This window comes from Lissotriton vulgaris, chromosome 4_1 (assembly GCF_964263255.1).
Source record: "Lissotriton vulgaris chromosome 4_1, aLisVul1.2, whole genome shotgun sequence".
Lineage (NCBI taxonomy): Eukaryota > Metazoa > Chordata > Amphibia > Caudata > Salamandridae > Lissotriton > Lissotriton vulgaris.
The window spans coordinates 1,179,430,890-1,179,452,445 of record NC_141691.1 but is presented as its reverse complement, the minus strand read 5'-3'; positions in this window follow the sequence as shown (position 1 = coordinate 1,179,452,445).

The following is a 21,556-nucleotide window of genomic DNA, read 5'->3' as shown; positions in this document are numbered from 1 at the left end:
TATTAAAGCAGCCAAAGCTAAAGGTTGCATTTCTGGTCTGTCTTTACCCTATTTTTTGCACAAAATTCTTCAAAAGCCACAGCAGACAGAAGGAAGGAATTTTTTGACAGGTGCCCAGCTCTACATCCACTAAATGCTAGATTTGGACTTTTCCACCCTTGTCTTTTCAAAGTATCTTACAAATATAAAACCACCATGTATAAGGGCCTTTCTCTTCTTCAGCAACTATTATTACCTGCAGAAGAGCAATTATGGCCATTTCTAATATATAATCACAACTGGTGTTACTAGTTTCAAAGGTTTTTTTTCTCTTCTGATTTACAAATGACATTTCAGGAGATTAGTTTTCCAGTTTGGGATGGATTTGGAATTTGTTAAGTTACTTTTATATATCTGTTCTATTATTTCTTAATTGAATGTTACATTTTCCTCTCCTTTCCTAGATCTGTTCCATGTGTACAGAAGATTTCATTGAAGTCCTTTCTATGTTGTCTGCTTCTTTCCTGTGTGTCGCCCGCATAAGGTTTCGGTTGTGTAATTCCCTTGTGTGGTATCATCTTTCTCGACAATTTGCTTGTTGTATAGGTATGATATGTTTGTTGATTTTTGTATCCTCTTTAGCATTTCCTGTTTACTCTCTCTTAGGTAAGTAAGTAAGTAATAGCTTTATTCGATAAAAAACATATCATAAAAGCATTTACACATCTTTAAAAAACATTTTTAACGACAATCATCACATAAAAACATTTCATATACAAAACAGCATATTGGGTAGGCTCGTTCACTGGATTAACAGTTTTCTTGCAGTTCTTAGGCGCCAAGCCCAACCCAAAAATGTTGCCATACAAGTTGAAAAGAAGGGTCTAGCATCTGTACGTAAAATACGCAGGGCTTCCAAGTGAGAGCGAGTTCCCAGACTTCTGCAGATAGGCTTCAACCACCTACGTCTCTGGGCCACATAGACGCTACATTCGAACAGCATATGGGACACAGACTCTACCCTTAAATCGCAAAAGGGGCAATAGGGTACAGTTTGAGCGGGCGGTTTCCAAGTGGACGTGAACTCACATAATGGAAGTACCCCCAACCTGAACTTGATGTACAATGCTCTGTCCCTTGGGCTCTGAATGGTGTCTAGATAAGGTTCCCTTAACGGCAACTCCTTGACTGACAGAAACAGGGCTACAGATTTACAATGGTTTGTGCTTCGGGCCCTCTCACTGTCCACCCATGCCCAATAAACCTTCTTTAGATATTGTTTCGTGGGTGCAGATTTGTTGGACCAAGCCTCCCCTAGGCCCAATTTGTACAGCAGCTTTTTAACCTCCCTAAGCCAGATGATCTTATGAGAACCCGATAGTGACAAAATGTCATTTAAAGCGTCTGCGTAACTACTTAATTCCTGTACGTTCCAAATTCTGGACCATAACAGGAGTGGGCGTAGTTTCGCTTGGTCGCCGATTGCCCGGGTACCTGCATCTATCAGCAATGGGATTGTTGGCGTGCTGTGGGGTAAACCCATTAGGTCTTTATGGAAGTTGTTCTCAAGGTGAACCAGAGTGTCAACTTTTTGAGTGCCGCACAGCTCAGCACCGTAAAGTGCCGCGCTTACAACCCTTGCCCTATAGATATCTAGGGGGGCCCCAATAGGTTTTGATGGTGATGCTCGCTGCTCCTTGAGCAGCGCACCTGCCACCCTTTTGTGGGTAAGGAAGGTTTTTTGATGGTGTGCCTTCCAGCTCATGGTATCACTAATGAGTATGCCCAGATAATCAAATTCTTTCACGCGATCAAGTGGGACGGAATCCAGGACCGGGGGATAAACAGATTTTTTTGGCGGGTTAAGAACTAAAAACTTGGTTTTGCCTATATTTATGGCCAAGCCCCTTTCATTGCAGACGGTTTGAAAGTTGGAAAGCAACGATTGGATGCCCATCGGTGATTTTGAAATTAGGAGGGTATCGTCCGCGAACAGAAGCGTTGGGATCTTCCTTCCAGCCAGGGTGGGTGCGTCTGATGGTTGTTGTAGGAGATGCTCCACCACTCCGTTAATGTAAAGAGAGAACAGAGTGGGGGCAAGCACACACCCCTGGCGGACGCCTCTGTCCACGGGGATACGAGATGTTTTCTCTCCCTGTGCACCCCATCTAATTTGGGCAAAATTCCTATCATGAAATTTTACAAGCAGTGACAGCAGATAGGGGGGGAGGCCTAACCCGTCGAGGACGTTCCATAGAAGCGTGCGTGGTACCAGGTCGAAGGCAGTCCGCAGGTCAATGAAGACTAAATACAGACTGCCCCCTCCCAGCACCACCACTTTCCAATAGATCATTAGAAGGCGGAACGTCTGCTCGATTGTGCCCGTACCTGTTCTGAAGCCTGCTTGGAGATCTGATAGGATATGGTTATCGTCTGCCCACTCGATGATCCTGCCCAATACCACCTTTCCTGCTACCTTTTGAGAAGAGTCTAATAAACTGATTGGGCGGTAGTTTGCTGGGTCGTCCCTGGAGCCTTTTTTAAAAATGGGTACGACCTCAGCGCCCCTCCATGAGTCGGGAAAGACTCCACCCAACATCACTTCGTTCAAAAGCGAGGCAATTAATCTACTCCAAGGAGATGGATAGTTCTTAATTAGGTCTCCTGGGATTCCGTCTGGTCCTGCTGCTTTGTTCGGGACAATGGATTGGATTGCTCTTTCTACTTCCAAGTTGGTAAATAGGCCATCATAGCACGGGAGGTTAATTGTGAAGCCCGTGGGTGGGCAAGCTACCTGGGATGGGCCTGAGGGAGCAGAGTACAGTTGCGAAAAGTGGTCAAACCATGCTCCCCCTGCAATATTACAAGTTAGCTGCTGGTCAATGGGCTTTTCCCTGGATCTTAGTAGGTCCCAAAACCTCTTGGCATCCTTCCTAGTACTGGCCTCTACTAGATCTCCCCAGAAGTTAAAATCATAAGTCTGTTTAGCTTCAGTTATGATTTTTTTATAAAATTTTCTGGCAGCCCTAATAGCAACCGCATCTTTGGTCTTTAATATCTCAACAAGTTCCTTCTTGGCCTCACGACATTTTTGGGTGTACCATTTCTCTGACTGTTTAGGCAAAGATTTTGAGGGACCCCTTCGAGCGGATTGGGGAACAATAAATAAGTCGCTCAACGCCAGTACAGTCTCAATGAATAGAGGTAGGATCTTGTTATCGTTTTGGCTTAGAGTGCTCATCCGGGGCTCCACCTCTTCCAAAATTGCCCCAGCTTGGGCCATCCTTGTATCGTCGGTTGAGACTTTTGCCCACTTTAAACGCCTGCTACAATTTGTGGGGACCACTTCATGAGAGGATTTCCACTTATGACCGGTTAAGCCTTGCCTTCCAGCCTGCCAAGGGGATAAAATAGATAGCGATAAGGGGTTGTGATCGCTGTCGACCGACACTATAACCTCCATATCTAGGTGGTATTGCCAAAGGTTGTAATTGAGCATGATATAATCAATCCTGGACGTGTGGTTTTGTCTATTATAAGTGTGGGCACCCATTTGGTCAGATTTGGATCGGCCATTTGTCGGTCGCAAATTGTGCTCCATGCACAAGGCATTGATCTCTATTGCGTTTTGCGACCATTTAGGAATCGGGTCAAGATTCAAAATCGGAATACCTCTCCTGTTGTCCTCCTCAAAAGTGTCCAAGATATCTTCACTGGCCAAAGGCTCGAAACAGCAGTTGAAATCCCCTGCAAGCATTATATGGGAATCTGTATCGCAGGCAGCCAGGTTGCGGTTTAGACCTGTGGATGGTAAATGGAATGCACCGCCTTTGGCACCCCTCAAGTAGGTTTCCTCTTTTGTTCTCTCTTTTGTTTTGGCTCTTTTTTCCTTCTTACCGTCTCTTCAACATTTATTCTTTACTTCTTAATATATTTCATATTATTTGTCATTGCTTATTTCTTTTACTTTCTCATAAAAATAAGTTGATTACTGCTTAATTATTCTTCTGATGATCAACTTGTTTTCAGTATATTTATAAGAATATAAATGCCTCCAAGAGTTATTTCTTGAAATACCAAGGGTTTGGGTTCCCCCATAAGGTGGCACAAGTATTAACTCATTTGTCAAACTTAAAAGTGACATTGTTTTATTGCAAGAGACTCATGTAATCCAGTCAGAAATTGGTAAACTCAAGAAAGAGTGGGTTGGTCATGTCTTTTCATCTACAGGTACTGGCACACACAATGGAGTGGGAATTCTATGTAATAAATCTTTGGACATGAAAGATATTTCTCAAGGCAGGTAGATTTTTCTTTACATTACTAATAATAAAATTCATGTTACAATTTTTAATATATATGTTCCCACTAAACAAGATAGATCCTTTTTGCCCAACATTCTATCTAAATTAATGCCTAATACTGATGACTATTTAATGCTTGGTGGTGATTGTAATATGGTTTTCAACCTCTTGATTTACAGAAATTCTACTTCTAAATTTTCATCATTCTGTATGCACACTCAATTAACTTCCACTATAAAACAAGGAGATTTAACTGATACCTTGCGAGTTTGCAATCCACCTGTCACATTTCACTCCCTGCAGTCTTGTGTCCACCACCAGAGAGCTGCATAGTGTGACTTTTGTGTGTTCTAATAAACTTTCAGATACTCCCCTGCATGCAGAACCTGACTTTCAGCCATGTGGTCACTAATGGGGAATTGACATCTATTCCCAATCCCTGCCGGGTTTTGAGAAAGCCAGCCTGCTCATGCTTGCAGCCAACCTGCTAATGCTTGACACTCTGTTACCTAGAATTCCCTTCACATTGTTTTGTCCCCACCCCTGTAGGCGAAGGATGGGTAGAGGAATTCAGCTCACCTGCGGCTGACCTGATACATATGATTACTGTGAGCTCTTTTAAGCACGAGCTTCGTTCCGGCCAAGGTTGGTCATTGTGGCTGTGTACCGCTGAGACCGATCCTTGTTTCCCTGAGCTTTTCATATCCTTGTTTTTAGTGTTTCCTGAGATTTTGATATACTTGTTCCCAGTGTTTCCTTGGCTTTAGTTATTCCTTGTTCCTGAGCTGCTGCTATTGTCCTTGTTCCTGAATTAGCATTGCCTGCATTGCAACCTTGAATCCTGAGCCTCAACATTCCTTGTTCCTGAGCTGCAGCAGATTCCCTTGTTCCTGAATTAGTGCTGCCTGCAGTACTGTCTTGGATTTTGAGCTTTTGCTCAAATATTGTTCCTGTTCCAGCACAGCCTTCACTTCTTCTTTGTTTTCTTGACTCCTGATCCAGCCCTATTCTAGTATAACCTTGTAGCCTTCCCTTCTGTACATCTTTTTCCAGTCCCGGCCTTTCTTCCCATTTCCTTGGTTTCATTTCCTAGTTTATGTCTTTCTATCCTGCTGTTTTGCTTCTATTACCTTGTATGTTTGTTACTTGCATTCTGCCAAGTGTGCCCTGTGATTTCCTTCCTTTCCTTTTAAGCACTCCTCCTTGCTAGCTCCTTGTCTATTGGGCTTGTATTTAGTTCTACCCCTTTGCTGTTACTCCCTTGCATGTTCCTGTTTGATTCCCAAGACTGTAGGTACAACTGACAACATACATGATGTTTCTGGTTCACTGTGAGTATTGTATTTGATTTACATTCATAACATCACCATAAGTATCAGCTCCCCAGACCCTGCCCTTGCATACATATCCTATATGTGGATATGTGCATGCAGAATCTGTAACAGCAACTGTGGGTGGGAAAGTTACCAAGCTTCTGTCTTACCGTGTGGCGCACCCGAGTGCTTTACCCCACATTCCCTTGATTGTTAATGTTGTGGTGTGTGAATGTGTATATATATATATATATATATGATCAAGGGAGGGATCTCCCGAAACGCGTTATGGCGACATTGGCGAAATAAAATAATGCTCCTACTAAAACTGGGTCCACGCTTGTCTGTTCGTTCAGATCAGAAGTTGAAGGCGAGTTGGAGCGGTATATATATATATATATATATATATATTCCTTCCCTCGGTTCTCCTTGCGCCCGGTAATTGCAGCGCTCTCGATATCCGGTTCGTAATGCTAATTCCTAACTATAACGTGTGTGAAACCTATGGTTTAGTTAGTGAATCTGTACGGTTTTTTAAATGCTAATACCTCACTATAACATTTTTAAAACCTATGGTTTTTTCCTTGAATTTCAAATGTTTTGTAAAAGATTATTTTTAAATGTACTACTTATTAAAATTCTTTCTTTTATTCTAATTTTTGTATTTTATAATAAATATTTATAGATTATATTTCCCTTATTTATATTTCACATTTTATAGTAAAGTAATTATAAAACTAAGTAGAAAAAAAATCTATGTTTTTTATTTAAAAACTTTTTTTTTTTATCACAAGGTTCGCGCACCATAAGCACACCGTAAACTTTCCGTGCGCTTACCCCGAAAGTTTTTTGAAGTTCAAAAACATAATATCTACGTATTTAATGTAAATTTTAAAGGTAGACAATATCTGGTATAATGAAGAATATGGGTTTTTAAACTTTAAAGTAAAGTATATTACTTTTTAAAGTAATTACAAATCTCGTGAGGGTATGTCGCACCTACAAGCTCTGTGCGCGCACCGTAAAACCTACGTGCGCTCACCCCGAAAGTTTTTTGAAGTTCAAAAACATAATATCTACGTATTTAATGTAAATTTTAAAGGTAGACAATATCTGGTATTATGAAGAAAATGGGTTTTTTAAACTTTTAAGAACAGTATATTACTTTTTAAAGCAATTACGTATCTCGCGAGAGTGTGTCCTACGTAAGCGATCCGTAAATGCATCGTAAGCGCTACTTAAGCGCACGTAAGCGATACGTAAGCGCACCGTAAAATTACGTCAAACCATGTGACCTTAAAACAAGAGATGCTATTGGTTTATAATACTTCCTACTCCAATTTTTGAAAGACCCCTCCCATGTTAATCATTATTCTTTGGCTTTCTTAGAAGAACTATCTTTTTTCTTCAGCTCCTGGGCTTTAGAGAAACAATTGAAAATGGCTGAGCGACCAGAATCAGATGATTCTTCATCTGATGAATTTATTGAAGAGGATCCACAGCCTTCCAAGAAAAAGGAATCCATTGTGTGGAAATTTTTTGCCTTCCCTGAAGGTTTAAAAAAAGTGAACGACCCACTTGTGACATGTAAGATATGTCAAACTGTACTATCTTGGGGAAATGCCAACAAGAAGTATTCATTTGACACTTTCAGCATGGAATGCCATGTGAAGAACATACACCCCATGAATTGGGCAAGAGCTGTGATGCGACAATCGGAGGAGGAGCAGGCCTCTGCTCCAAGCACCTCAACGGCACCACCACCAACTGCACCACCTGACATGATTGCAAATATACAGCCTGAGTTTAAAGATCTAATCAATCGGTGCATGCATTGCAACCAATGAATTGCTTATGGACAACAGTCCATAGAAAACATTCTGCAGAAAAACAGGAGCCACAAGTGCTCTCATTAATTTTTTTATTTTTTTCAGTTGTTTGTTCCTGTTGAACAATTGTTTGGTTTAAAAGGTTCATTTTTTCTACGTTTTTGCAGCAAAACAAAACACCAAAAAAAACAGTTCTTTTCAGAACTACCTCTGCTGGTCAAAAAAAGAACTATATTTCTATGTTTGTATGTAAAAGTCTGTCAGAGTGAATGTCTAGTTCATAAATGAATAAATGAATATCAAAGTGCAAAATTATAAGGATGTGGTACAGCATAAACCTATAGGGTGTTTACCTATAGTATACTGTAGTACTTCCAAAGCACTGAAATGTAACAAATGTATATAAATATGTTACAACTCTATGCTTCAATTTGCACTATTAGTGAAAGTGCGTGAAGGAATTTATATTTATTAAGGGCAGTTTTATAATCCCTTTGTGTGTCTTTTACACAACCGTTGCATCACATTAGTGATGCAGCGGTGGTACAAAAGATGCACCATAAAGTATGGTTTTTAAAATCTGATGTACTTGCAAGGTGCATCATATTGTAAAACTATGCACCAAAAGGAGGCTTTCCTGTATACATGGGTAATGTTCTTGTGCAGGAACGCCTCCTAAAAGTGAATAAGTGAAATTCATAATATTTCATTCAGTCACTTTTGCACTTATACTACGTGAAAATCCTGCACCTGTTTGCAACAGAGAGCAAAGGGGAGTACGAGAAAGTGAGCGCAAAAGGGAAGGTGTATGAGAAACAGACAGGAGGCAGTAAAGTGGGGGAAGGGGAGTGACGGTGAGTGAAGGGTTAGTGATAGTTAAGAAATGGGTAAGAGGGTGAGGGAAGGGGAATAAGGGAGAAGAAAAAAAATTAAAAGAGAGGGAAAGTGAATGAGGGAGAGGGGAGGAGTGGTAGAAAGAGAAAGGAAAGAAGATTAAGTGTAAGGGAGAGAGAGAGAGAGAGAGAAAGAGAGAGAGAGAGAGAGAGAGAGAGGGAGAGCAAGGGACTGACAAAGAGTGAGGCAGTTATTCTGTCACAATAAGAGAGTGATAAGAAATCTTTTGTTTTCCTGGGTCCATCTCTCTGGAATATGATGCCATATGCATTACGTACGGAGACGAGCCACGTGAAATTTAGAAAGACCTTAAAAACCTGGCTATTTAACATCTAATATTGCTTGGCACAGAACGCACTTCTGAATTATCAAGCGCCGGGAAACCCTTTGGTGGGTAGCTGATTTGTGCTATATAAATTAAATAAATAAATAAATAAATAAGAAACTATTTTTTGTTTCTCATACTTACCTTATAAATAATGAAAAGTTAGACAGTGATGAGAAAGTATTTTTTTATTTGTTATACTTACCTTCTAAGAAATAAAATAAGTTAATTAAATATTTTTAATAAATATAATATCTGTAAAGAGAAAAAAAAATGAATTCTAATATATACAATATATATTTCACAATACAAGAGAGAAGGAATGAGATTAAGAGTCAGGAAAGGAAACTAAGGGATATAATAGGAGTGAAAGAAACAGAAAGGGAAAGAGAAGAAGAATGAGGGATAAACAGAAAGAGAGAGAGAGAAAGAAAGAGTAAGAGAGGGAGAGTGCCAAAGTTTGCAGCCATCTGTGTGTGCCAGGAGGCACTTACATTTATATCAGGGTGTCACGGGAACAGACGGTTAGTAACCCAAACATGAAATGGTATGCCACTAACCTGTCTTCTTCCTGCCCGCGGGGACCACAGCTTGAAGTTAGACCTCCCAATTCCCTTAAGTGCCAACCCTCCCAGTGCGGCAAAGACACTTGAGAAAGATCGCACTCCGGGGAAAAGGGAAGTGGACTAACGTAAAGGAAAGACGCTGTTGCTGGGGCACCCTTCTTGGTCTGGTCTCGATGAGGGATTCTTCGTAGCTCAGCGCAGCTAAGAAAATAAAGGAAACCGTTACCCTGGACTGAAAGTGGTGCCAGACAGTTACATATACGGTGAACTTGGGATTACTCACCAGTTGCCCCACAGCGCTAGATGCCGGTACCTCGGCGAGATAATTATCCGACGTTGTGAACTCCTATACCGATCCTCAGGCTGTTACAGCACAGTACCCAGAGTAAGGTGTTAGTCAAGGCGTTTCAGTGAGCAAAGCTATCCCCACAGTGCAGGCTTAGTTTCTGGCTGGACGGGGATAGTAGACCGGCCTGTGAACAATTAAAGAGCAAAAGTCGGGAAACAAACAAAAGAAGCGGTTCGTATATAGCACGGCCGTGCTAGTCTAAATCCTACCTCCAAAGTGGGAAGGAAAGCGTCCACGGTCTCAGCTGCGGCGTCCTCAGCCAGCGGGAAGGCAAGCGTCCGCAGAATCAGCTGCAGCGTCCTCAGCCAGCGGGAAAGAAAGCGTCCGCGGTATCAGCTGCGACGTGGGAAACAAAGACGGTCGGTTTCAGGCTATGAATCGTGAATGATTGACAAGCACCTCGCACTTCCTGCGAGGCGCTTAAATACCTATTGTCAATTGCCGGTTCCGGACTGCTAGAGCCCAGGGCGTACTGGGAGTTGTAGTGCTGTGGTGACATCGAAGCCCTGCCCTATGCCGGATACCCAGAATCCCTACAGAACCCCCTCTCAAGGACAGCCGACTCGGAGGTCGACCGGGCTTTCCCGGATGAGCCCGATGGAACTGTGCCAACAGGTCAGGGCAATGGAGATTCTGCTCTGGCTCCCAGGACCTGTCCTCAACCCCATATCCCTTCCAACTCACTAGGTACTGGATCCCCCCCGATGCAACCTAGAATCCAACAATTACTGTACTTCGTACTCCTCCAATCCCTCCACCAGTACGGATGGATGGCCAGCCTAGTGTCTAAGGGACAGGATTGGAGCAGTGACACATGGAAAACAGGGTGTACGTGCCACGAGTTGGGAATAGCCAGTCTCATTGCCACGGGATTGATGACTTCTTCCACGCTATAGGGCCCAATGTATTTAGGCTTCAGCTTGTTAATACCTTTAAGGTGTATGTTTTTGGTAGAGAGCCACACCTTATCTCCCACTTGGTAGTCCGGTTCCGGACTGCGTTTCTTGTCAGCGAAACATTTCTGTGTCTCTTGAGCAGCCGATAAATGGCGTTGTGCATCGAGTCTGACCGCTTGTAAATGTGCATGAAGTTCCTGAATGCTAGGAAGATTGGAGGCAACAGGCCATTCGAAGGGAAGGATGTTTGGATGATAACCCAAAAGGCAGAAGAACGGTGAACAACCCAGGGTCGAATGGTCGTTGTTGTTATAAGTGAACTCAGCCAACCATAAGAGAGTGACCCAATCCGGAAAGGCTTTATCGGACAAGATGGATGGCGGCTCAGCATCCTCAGCTGTCTGTTGTGGTTGGGTGTCCTGGTTCCGGGAGAGAGCGGCAGCCTTTCCGTTTTGTGGACCGGGGCGGTACCTGATGACAAAATCATAGTCCGAGAAGTAGAGAGTCCATCGGAGTTGTCACGGTGTCAGCGCCTTGGCTGTCTTTAGGAACAGTAGGTTCAGATGGTCTGTGTAGATTTCAAAGGGGTGACGGGCTCCTAACAAGTAGTGTCTCCACTCTTCACACCCTCTCTTGATAGCCAATAGCTCTTTGTCTGTGATCGAGTAATTGATTTCGCTAGGGCTTAGTTTTTTCAAGTAGTAGGCCACAGGGTGGATTTGTACTGTAGAGGGATGCCTTTGGGACAGAACTCCTCCCAATGCGTATTGGGAGGAATCGGTTTCCAGTATGTAGGGGAGTCTTGCATCAGGATGACGCAGAATCGGTGCTTGGGTGAATCTTTCTTTTAAGTATTGGAACGAATGTTCAGCTTCCTCTCCCCAGATAAAGGGAACGTTCTTCCTTAACAGTTTGGACAAGGGATGGATGATCCTAGAGAAGTCTTTGTTAAAACGCCAGTAATAATTCACAAAGCCTAGAAAGCTCTGTAGGGATTTGACGCACTGAGGTGTTTTCTATCTTGTGATGGCCTCCACCTTACCGTTCTCCATCTGAAAACCGTTGGCGTTAATCACGTATCCCAGAAAGGACACTTCTTGCGTATGAAAGAGGCATTTCTCTAATTTGGCGTATAAGTTGTGTTGCTGCAGTCGACCCAGTACTTCTCTGACGTGTTCTACGTGTTCCTGTAGAGTACGAGAGTAGACGAGGATATCGTCGATATAAACCATGCAGATGGTATCTAGCAATCCTCTCAACACTTCATCCATAAAGTACTGGAATGCTGCCTGGGCGTTGCAAAGCCCGAACGGCATTATCCTGTACTCAAAAAGGCCAAACTTTTTCCGGAAGGCCGTCTTCCATTCGTCTCCTTGTTTGACTCGGACTAAATGGTAGGCCCCCCCGTAAATCCAACTTCGTAAAGTAGCGTGCCCCGTGTAGCTGATCCATCAAGACCGAGATCAAAGGAAGGGGATACCGGTTTTTGACTGTGATGTTATTCAGGGCCCTGTAGTCAATACACATTCTTAGCTCGGCACAATCCTTCTTCGGAATAAAAAACAAGGGTGTGGAAGCGGGTGACGTGGAGTGGCAAATGAAACCAGAGGCCAAATTCTCGTCTATATTGTTCTTCAGATATAGGTTTTCTTTTTCAGTGAGGGCATAGACCCTACTGCAGGGAATGGCTGCACCAGGAAGCAGTTCTATGTAGCAATCATAGACCCGATGAGGTGGCAAACGAGTGGCTTTCTGTTTATTGAAAAGAGGTTGGAACTCCGCATAGTCGTCTGGTAAGGTGGTGGCGAGATAATTATCCGACGTTGTGAACTCCTATACCGATCCTCAGGCTGTTACATCACAGTACCCAGAGTAAGGTGTTAGTCAAGGGGTTTCAGTGAGCAAAGCTATCCCCACAGTGCAGGCTTAGTTTCTGGCCGGACAGGGATAGTAGACCGGCCTGTGAACAATTAAAGAGCAAAAGTCGGGAAACAAACAAAAGAAGCGGTTCGTATAGCACGGCCGTGCTAGTCTAAATCCTACCTCCAAAGCGGGAAGGAAAGCATCCGCGGTCTCAGCTGCGGCGTCCTCAGCCAGCGGGAAGGCAAGCGTCCGCGGAATCAGCTGCGGCGTCCTCAGCCAGCGGGAAGGCAAGCGTCCGTGGAATCAGCTGCGGCGTCCTCAGCCAGCGGGAAGGAAAGCGTCCGCGGTATCAGCTGTGATGTGGGAAACAAAGACGGTCGGTTTCAGGCTATGAATCGGGAACAATTGACAAGCACCTCGCACTTCCTGGGAGGCGCTTAAATACCTATTGTCAATTGCCGGTTCCAGACTGCTAGAGCCCAGGGCGTACTGGGAGTTGTAGTGCTGTGGTGACATCGAAGCCCTGCCCTATGCCGGATACCCAGAATCGCTACACAGGGCTCCCGCAGAGGAAGAGAGGAAGAGAAAAATGGAGCGAAAGGAGTAAGAGAATAAAGGAATGAGAGTTATCAAAAAATAATGAGATATGGGGAATAAGAGAAGATGATCGACGGATGGAGTGAGCGAAAGAGTGTGAGAGAGAGTGAGGGAATGGGAGCAGCAGAAATAGAATGAAGGGGAGTGACAGTGAGGGAAGTAATATAAAGGTAAGGGAAGGGGAGTGATGGAAAAAGAAGCATATTGAGAAAGGAAAAACAAATAAGTGAGAGACTGAATGATTTATGGAAAGAGAGGGAAAAGAAAAGGAAGACTGGTGGAGAGAGAAGAAGACAGTAAAAGAGAGAAATAGAAGAAGAGTGACGGACTGTGAGGAACTAAATTAGTTATAGTGACTGACACAGAGGAAAAGACTTACAAATGGATGGAAGAAAGGGGAGTGAACGAAAGGGAGTGATGAAGTGAAACAAGTGAAGTGAGTGAAGATCAGTCAAGGATGAAGTGAAAGAAACAGAGTAAGGGGACAGTGAAAACAGACTGATCGATACAGCAAGACATAGGTAGTGATGGAGGAAGATAAAAAAACAAGTCAGGGACAGACAGGAGAATGAGAGAGTTGGACAAGATGAGTGAGGGTGAAGGAAGAGTACTGATGGTGAAAGAAGAAGTGTAATGGTAAATGAAGGGGAGTAAGTACAATGAGGGAAGAAGAGGAAGATGAGGAAAGGTAAAGGAGTAAGAGAGAAACTGAAGAAAGGATAGACAGAAAGAAAAGTAAGAAAATGATGAAAAAGTATTTTTAGATTGTTGTACTTACCTTATAAATGTAATATCTGTGGAAGAGAATAAACAATTGAGTTATAATATATATTTCACAATACAAAATACAAAATAACTTGTACAATATGTTATATTTTTATTTTGCTGTTCTCAGAATATATTGAATTTCACTAAAAACAGTGAGTTCAATATTACTCATCATATGACAGCGAGCAAAAAAAACACAATAAAAAAAATTGTGTTTAAAAAACCTATACAACATTTCAATAAATAATGTAAAAATTAGAAAAAAAATATCTTAAATGTTTTCTTCCAAACAGCAATTTCTTTAATAAATAACAACAATCACAAACTTATAAAACATCCTTACTTCTTTTTTATGCTCTCAAAGTAAAGTTATGTATAAACATATATTAACAACATTTAACCAAAATACTCATTTTTGATTGACATACTATTCCACATGGCCAAATAGTATATAGAAAGTCCTTTGTTTGGAAATTACTCAATAGTACTCTTAAACTTCCATTTCCCAACCTTCTGAATCAAAAGCTACAACATCTTTTCTATCATCTAACAATAGTTATATTTCCACCCGATGCTAATTATCATGTACATAGAACCTTAACAACCAGTAAGCTATCAGAATCTCAACATCATGTGGTATGCTAATGACACTCTGCTCATCTTTCATCTTTATCTTTATCATGATCAACATTTCCTGTAATGCTGATATCACTCACTATGTGATACACTTACACTACCTCTATGACAAATACAAGTTTTTTTTTTATCTTGATCACCCTCACAAAGTAATTCTTAACAGCAGACTAACTTTTATTAACAGCACTAATCTTCCTAGGCCAATTATTTTCCCTAAAATTTGGGTTGTAAAAACACTTGGTAAGAATTTCGTAAGTCAAAAGGCAAACGGTGTTTAAAAGTCAATTGAGTATCATTACAATTAGTCCAGCCTTTTTGACATTTTAAATAGGCTGTGTAATGTCCTGATGTTGCACGGACTTTCTCGTTTCCATCATTCCACCCCCCTGCTGAAAGCACTGCACTGGCTGCCTGTAAAGGAGCGAACCTTATTTAAGACTGGCTGCATGGTCTTCCAGGCACGCCAAGGGACTGCTCCGGCCTTCATTTCTTCTTTACTCAAAGAATACACCCCTGCTCGCGAGTTGCGGTCATCTACCCAATCACTCCTACAAGTCCCCAGATACAGACGTAAGAAATGGGGTGGATCCAATTTTTCTGTTTTGGCACCCTCCTTTTGGAACTCCCTTCCTGACCATTTACGTTCGGCTACTCACTACCCTGCCTTCCGAAAAGAGCTCAAGACTTTTCTTTTTACCCAAGCTTTCCCAATGTAATTCCTTCCCCTCCCTGTCATCTCTAGTCTTGTTTGTGTCACTGCTAAAGTTTGCCTCCATAGCGCCAAGAAACCGCATGGTGAACGTTGCGCTCAACAATTACTTTTTAAATTAAATTAAATTGTAGAAGGACCATCATGGAAAATAATTGCTGCAGTTACAAAGGTTCTTCCTGAAATTAATAATTGAGAAGCCACAAAATTTGTAATTAAAGTTGTCAATTTTGTTCCATCCGGTCTGCATCGTTGCAGCATCAAAATGACATACTGTCCATATCTTCGTAAAAAGAATGTTGATAGCATTTTAGAGTTACATTGGGTACAGACCATGTTTTGATTTGCTCCTCTAACTAGATTATTAAAAGACACTGATTTGCAGTCTGGTAACGTCAAATATATAAATCTTTCAGTGTCTATTGTAGTACTACTTGAAAAGGAACAATTGTGACAGTCATGTTCCCATTTATAAGAAAGGCCAAAAAGATTTTCAATATCTATACCTTCATCTTGAAATACAACAAGCATATACATTAGAAATTCCGGACATTCTTGCTGAATATTCTGTGAAAATTGATTTAGACCAGAACATATGTCTAAAACATTTCGAATATCAGAAACACTTTCTATTTTTTGTTTTATCACTGCTACATTTCTCAAAGACAGAATTCAACTAACAACAAAATCTTTGATCCCGATTTTCAACAATCTGATCTTGTAAAGTTTGGAGAAAGAAAGCAACATTAACCACTACATTAGCATAGCAGTTGACACCAGAACTGTTTTCAAACTGAAATCCAACAACAACATCTTCAACAGAATCCTTTTCCTTACTGCTTACAATTACTGGTTCATCTAGTTTTTTTCTATTTGCTAAAACCTCGCTACAATTTTTCTCATATCTTCTTTTTCGACCTACCAGACGCTTTTCAAATAAAGGATATTGAGGTTAATTTGGAGCATATTCTCTTCTCAACCTATTATATTCTTTTACACTATTTAGATCTGCACTAATCTTTCTGTCATCAAAATCAATCAAGTATAATCCAGATAAAGATCTGACTCGAGATAGAGCAACATATGCCATACCCTCCTTGAACACAGAACTTCCAATATTCACCAAAGCACTATCTAAACTTAAACCTTGAGATTTATGAATAGTCATTGCATATGCCAAACAAACAGGAAACTGTTTTCAGCGGACATATAAATCTTTCACAAGCAAAAACCGAGCAGAAAAACGACTCAATTGTTGTACTTCTTCAATTTCATCAAATTAAATTTTCAAAAATTCAATTTCATCTCTATTTCGGTAATTCACAAAATCAACAACATGACCCATTGCTCCAATTACTAGACCTGTTTCCACATGTAAATTCCGTCGTAAAATGATACGACAATTTAAACATGCATGTAGAACCTTTCCAAATCAGCAGATTTAGATATTGTCTTCTCTAAAGAATCTAATTTTTACTTCAACTTTTCTGACAAAATAATAGTAAATCCTTCATACTCTATTCTATCAATAGCTTCCAGTTTTACAATTTCTTGATTTTCTAACTTTAACATTTTGTTGTTGAAGATTGAACATTCTTGCAGACATGGCATCAAACATATCACTGATTTTTTTTCAGCAATTTTTCTATAAATATTCTCTGGGAGAATTTTTTCCTTTGGAAACAAATTAGAAAGTAATTGTGCCTATAAAGCTTCTTTCCCATGTTCACTTAATTTTCCAATTCTTATATCTTGAAGAATTCTTCTATAATCCTCATCCTTTGCCAGTCGCATATTTTGAAGGAGTTCCGTATATTTGAAATATAACCATATATTTACATTTCCAATACTTCCTAGGCACTTCCTGGTATCTTTATGTGTAAGCATGTTAAACACTTGTTGTCCTTTCACAGGAGTTAGCTGCAGTAGATCTCCAAAAACAATGATGTGTTTGCCTTCAAATAACACATCATACTCTGTTTTAAGAATTTGTTGCATTCCTAAATGCACAAAAGCAATCATTATATTTGATACCATGCTTACCTCATCAATAATGAGAAGTTTCATTTTTTTCAGGACTCTAGAAACATCACAACAAGCTTCTCCAGATAGCTTGTGGTATTCTAATTTATTGCCATGCTCTACTAGCAGCATCAATAATCGATGTAAAGTAATCCCTTTAATGTTATGTGCTGCCAACCCAGTTGGAGCAGTAACAACACAAGAGAGCGATGACTCAGTCCTTTTTTGTAGATAAGTTGCAATTCCTTTAATTAGGAAACTTTTTCCAGTTCCAGCTGCTTCTCCACTCACATACAGTCGGACAGGTTTAAATGACGTACATGAGCACTCTTTTTTCTCATGACATAAACCGTGCTCAATCTGCTGTCACTTTGTCATATATTTGTTTTTGTTCAACATTTAGTTGGTTTTCCAATTCTTCTAAGTTAATTACATTCTCCTGAGCTTGTTCAATTGGTCTTTCCACCTCATCCATGGCAGTGGCTGCTTCATTTTGGATAATTGGTACTCCTAGTGGATCCTGACTCAACGAAGCAGAACTCTGACCATCTTGAGAACTGTCTCTTGCAATCTCTGCTGCAATTGTAGCTTCTTGCTCTATTTCATCATTTAACATTTTCAGATAAGTAGCAAAAATAGGACATTCGATAATATCTTTAGTTGCGTTGAATGAATCTTCATAACCGACAAAATCTCCAAGTAGTTCCTCTTCTGTACGCCAGGGCTTAAACAGTTGCAAAAGAGCTAAATAGTAAACTTCCCTTTTGTCAGGAGTTTCACAACTCAGTTTTCGATCAATAATCAAATGTCCTTTTTTTTGTTTCACCAGACATCCTTCAGATCCAATCACAGCATATACTCCTTTATTGATATATTCTGTAATATTCCTCTTAAAAGTATAGCTTTGCAGCACTTCATATAGACAAACGTTCTCCAGATGATTAATTCTATTCGGATAGTATGTATCCAACATATTTGTCTTCAAAATATCTGTACTGTTTGGTTATTTCGCTGCTAAATACTCAATTTCTTGTACAGATTTCAAAACTCGGTTTCGTGTTGCAGCAAGACCGAGACTCACCCAGATGATTGTCCTAGATTTGGCATATAGACTTGCAGATGACAAACTGTAGCTGTACAATTTCTTACTTAGACTCTTTTCATGAGAAATTTCCTCCCACATTTCCTTTAGTTCTGTCTTCTCAGATTTAGTAATGTAAGACGTTACATATCGAGCCACAGCAATGGAGTTGTCTGCAACATATTGAATATCCATGTTAGCATTCCACAAGGACAAAATGACTGGGTTATAGTCATTTATGTATTTGGACTCTTCATTTCTTCTTAAGTTGTAGGTATTTTTCAGTGACTTTCTTGTAACAGTATGTCGCAAAGATGACATGAAATTGTTTACTCTTCCTTTTGATAATACTGGTCGTGGAAATCCAAAACAACATTTTGTGTAGAACTTGTCCTTAGATTTGAACTTTCGACGACAGTATTTTCCACAACGATGGCTTTGAAACTGTAAGACTTGATGTCTTAAATTGTTTTCTTCTGTACTTTTCGGAACAGCACATGTAGAATACTGTTCAATAAAACTCATCACTGTGTCATCCGAATCTGCTCCAAATTTGGGAGCATCTTTGATCCATAGCAGCATATTTATGTGAGGAGCACCTCTTGCTTGATACTCCATTCTCCAAAAGAAATCCAAAACCTCTCCAAGAGGAGGATTTTTTTTGTTTGTGATAAAAGACATCATAGCTTCAAATCTATGATTGAAATACCTGCATACATTAACTGGATCCATAGAGCACAGTTCTCCAGGTGTCTTCAATTCTATATTTTCTATGTTTACATTTGCCTCTCGAATAATTTCAAGTAAGTCTTCCGAAGCATACTCAGCACAGCTAAGAGTAAGGAACCATGTAGGAGTTCCTAAGTTTCTTAGCATACATTTCAATTCCCCATGACGACGGAACCAATACTCGTTAGTACCACGCTGACAAGCCATGAGATTAATTAGCTGAGAATCCAAAACAGTGTCTTTCTGTTGGACTTTGTCCATAAAGTCCCTTGCCGAAACATTTTGCAGATGTACTCCACTTTTTAGTATATGGTTCACTGTATAAGAAAGTCCAGACAAGTCACTCTCAAACAGAAGATGAAACAAATATGGAATGCATTGGTGAAACCTTGCATCTTCTGCATATAATCTTGATGTCCGGTATTCAGATGCAGGAATTTGCACAGGTCGGTCATCATATCTTCCACCTACACCTGTTGGAGATAACTAAGGCAAACAACGAGCTTCCAAGCTTTCTTCCCATACACTTATAGGACTTCCTTTTGCTTCTTTCATTTGGAATAACTCAATAGCATTTCCCATTACTTCTTTGGAATACAGAAGATGAACACTATAATGTTCATAAATTTGTTCAGTTCTGGACACATCCACTTTTTCAATTTGCCCAGCTGACAAATCACTGTCCTCTTCTACAGTTGTTTACTCTTCTCCTACATATACATTTTTGTAGTACTGATTGTTTTTTACCAAATACAACGTTGCCTTTTTGACTTTCCTAATATCCACTAATTCTTGCCAGATTTTCTTACTCTTTGTAGGAACGCCATTAACTGGAATAACTAGAGGTTCCTCTTCCACTTTCTCTACACCAATTGTGTCAATATTTTTCTTAAAATATAGAGGCAAATAAACAACTCTTCTCTTTAATCCTCTCTGTAAATCTGAAGGAGGCAAGTTCCCTGTCTTAGGCTCCATGCGAACAATAGCCTGAAATGGATGCACAGATTGAATCAGAATACACTCATAGGTATTTAAATTCATCAATTCAGAAGGAATCTCTACCAACTCAAGAATATTATGTACAGCGCTAGCAGGCATTTTGTTATCATTTAATTTATTATAACAATATTTACAAATATGTTGATCAGAACCCAAATCAAAACAATTCTCTACCAACAAATACGTTGCAAAATCCTTCCACTCATTATTATTTTCCTTTTCACTTTTTACATATAAATCAACTAACCTAGTCTGTTTTTTATAATGAGTTCGTCAACAACACACACAACAAAAATTTGGCTTTTCACATGAAATGACCTTAAACTTTGTAATTTCTTGGTCAAAATTTTCTGTACTAAAATTCTGTATATTTTCATTCACATTGCCTTCAATTACTGTATCAGTTTCTGCACTGTCCTCTTTTTCACCAAAATAACTAAACTCAATTTCTTCACAAATGTTCTTTACATCTACTACAAATCCATGCAAAAGAGCACTGTTTAACTGTTTTAGCTTAAGTGCTGGACTGTTTGCATAATACAACCTTCTCACTAATTTCCTCACTTCAGTATGATGCACTGCTAACATCCTAAAATGGTGAAAAACACTGACATACTTTTCCAGAAAGACAAGCCAGGGAATGCCCTTGCAAACCTGTTTTATCTCTCTGTCTGCAAGGATCTTATTCTTGCAACATCTTCATCTTTTGTTTGAGACTTTTCTTAGTATATTTACATAAGAAATTACAAAACAAATCAATTGAATCCTGTCGCACACTACAAATACTACTACAATTCCAAGTGTACACCGGAGCCTTAGGACGTCTCCCTAAAACTTCATTAACTAACACCTCTTCTGCATTCTAGACACAATTTTCTCTTTTTCAATTGGACAACCGTCCTTCACCTCATATGATCGACCACTGATGTCAACTGTATGCAACAAATCATTAGTCTGAAAGTAAGTCTCTTCATTAAAAAATAGCTCACAACTTGAACTATGCTTCCATTCTCCAGAAAAAACATCACAAAAATTAGTCCAATTAATTACTCTTTTCCATTTACTTTTTGTTTTCAAAACATTGATTGCCTTGTCCAGTGTAAAAATTCTATTGATTACTAAAATGCATAATTTTTTTCTCACTTCAAAAGCCTGTTCAACTGTCCTCTCTATACTTTTCTTTTTCTTGTAAAAAGCTGTTTTCCTTTTACAAATATTTACATTTTTTAATAAATTTACAATAACTCTGTTATAAAACATTTGTCTACGAATGTCAATGAACTGATTTTTGCGTCTATTACTATAGACAATATCATCTCCATCTACATTTCCAACTTTTTTTGGGGGGCTCTGCGTTTTCTTTGTAGTTACAGAAGGTTTATTTTTCTTTTGCCCATTCTCCACATTTTTTTTACGTTGGATTAATTTCCTTATAAAATATTTAGTTGGTTTACCAGGAGCGTTCTTCTTTTTCTCCGAATATTGTTTTTTGGATAAATCTTCTAATTGTGTTTTCTTGGACAATAAAGCCTGTTTACATTTTCTTCTTTTTACATACTTAGTAGGCATATTGCTTTTTCTCTCTGTATATCATTATAATCTGTTGTGATGAAAAAACACAGGCAGAGGGACAGATGGCGCAAGCAGAGGGTTAGATGGTACAGGCAGAGAGAGAGATGGCGTGGGCAGAGGGTGAA